This window comes from Anomaloglossus baeobatrachus, chromosome 10 (assembly GCF_048569485.1).
Source record: "Anomaloglossus baeobatrachus isolate aAnoBae1 chromosome 10, aAnoBae1.hap1, whole genome shotgun sequence".
NCBI lineage: Eukaryota > Metazoa > Chordata > Amphibia > Anura > Aromobatidae > Anomaloglossus > Anomaloglossus baeobatrachus.
In genome coordinates this window covers 123,564,613-123,566,627 of record NC_134362.1, presented here as the reverse complement: position 1 = coordinate 123,566,627, position 2,015 = coordinate 123,564,613, and the positions used below count along the sequence as shown (strand labels likewise).

Below are 2,015 nucleotides of genomic sequence, written 5' to 3'. Positions count from 1 at the left end.
AGCTGGGGAGCGGGTTACCGGTGGGAAGCCCGCTAGATTTTGGGGGAATAAAAGGGGTCCAACACCACATCCCCACAGGTGCACACCCACCCATCAAAGAGAGCTATAAGCCAATACCACCTTCACATTGCCAGTGTACCAAGGACATGTTGAGCAACATGAAGGCGGCTGGGGTTATCCGTGACAGTTGTAGCCTTTGGGCAGCTCTGTTGATCCTGTTAAAAAAGAAGGACGGCACCACTCCCCGTATTGAGGAATTGCTAGCTGCATTGAGAACTGCAAATTATTTTTCTACCCTTGATCTCACTAGTCACTATTGGCAAGTGTCCGTTGCTGAGGCAGACCGGGAGAAGACCGCCTTCGCCACCCCTATGGGTCTCTGCGAGTTCAAAAGCATGCCCTTCGAGCTGTGCAATGCGCCAGGAACCTTCCAGAGGCTGATGGAATGCTGCTTGGGACAAGATTTTAGGGTGTATAAAAAGGGAGATTAGATCCCGTGATCCCAACGTATTGTTACACCTCTATAAATCACTTGTAAGGCTACATCTGGAATATGGGAACCAGTTTTGGGCTCCACATTTTAAAAAGGACATTCAGAAGTTAGAGTCAGTTCAAAGGTGGGCAACTAGACTACTACAAGGAATGGAAGGCCTCCCATATGATGACAAGTTGAAAAAGTTATTAAGTGATTATTGGCTGCAATGGGGCTTTCTGGCTGGTGCCAGCCTCTCTTCTTAGCACACAGGAACCACAATCCCTACACCATGCTTCAATGGATTCTCTCATCCCAGCCCAGTAAAACTACATATTTTACACAGTCATAAGCAGCCAAAAGGGATCTATTCTATTCAATTGCAAATGATCTAGATAAGACTGAGAATAAGATACTGCACGGGACATAGCAGAGTTGGTCAAGTTGAGTGGAGATGAGTTTGCTATTTGGCACAGCTTTTTGCATCAATAAAGCAAGTAAAAGGTGTGAAAGATAAAAAAAAGGGTGAAAGTGTGAAAAGTGAATTGGCCAAATTGAGGTGCATATAAAGTTTTTGCTTTCTTTCAATTCACTAATGGGGCTCATTTGAATCAGGTGAATTGAGTTCTGCTTTTGGAAACTGGGTTAAGAAGGGGTGCACCGGTCCTGGAGGTACTGCAATACCAGGTCAATGCGTGGAGTGGACAGAGCAAGATTTTTTCCATCTCCTTGTTCTAAAAATCCATTTAATATATGGTCCCCAGAGAGGGGACGTATCAGATATTAAACTGATAAGAACAGATTTAATTTTTTTTTTTTTCTGTTTATCAGTAGGACTTCAAAATAACAAAGGTGATCGCCTCCCGTTGCCTGGGAACCGTCCAGGCACAAGAGGGCTATGTGTCACCAGAAGGCGCACACACTTCCTCAAGGCCGGCAGACGTGCAATCCCAGGCACCTTCCAGTACCGACCAAGGTAGCGTCCTCCGAAACTACACTTGATCTTAGCCAAAAGGCCGAGAAGCTATAACCCGAATTGGTTACGGCCTTGAGTGGCACCCTGGCCTATACCGGACACATCTTAGGGAGAGGGAGACAAACCCACGCCTACAGAAGACATTTTGTCACCCAAGCCAACCCTTGAAAAGGCTGTTTTGCAGAGCAAAAACAAGAAGAATGGTGCTTTTTGCAGCCGCCGCCCACTGCAATGAATCTGAATAACTCCTCCTTTTGGACACAAGCACCTCCCCTCCCCCTTGCAGTCTTTCCAATTCATGATACAAAAAGACGGACGGACAGGACAGGACAGGACAGGCTGCCTGACTTTCCGTCACTGCCACCCTTTGCCATCCTTGCCCGTAGAAAGCCCTTTCATCATCCCCAAACCCTAATCTTTTCCCTTCCCTTCCCAGATGCGTCTCACTCCCTTTCATTAGGAAGTGAGCGCAGCCTTTTCTCCGTTCTGCACATGCGCGACGTTAAACACAAATGCGCAGGCGTGCGTTCCATTACCCTCACTGCATTCCACTCCCATACAGGAAGT

At 47.0% G+C, this 2,015-nt stretch overlaps 1 pseudogene; it reads right to left on the bottom strand.

Annotated features, from left to right (window-relative positions):
• Nucleotides 1-1,122: 1,122 nt before the first annotated feature.
• On the bottom strand, nt 1,123-1,329 carry LOC142255450 (U2 spliceosomal RNA; annotated as a pseudogene).
• Between the last annotated feature and the right edge of the window lie 686 nt (nt 1,330-2,015).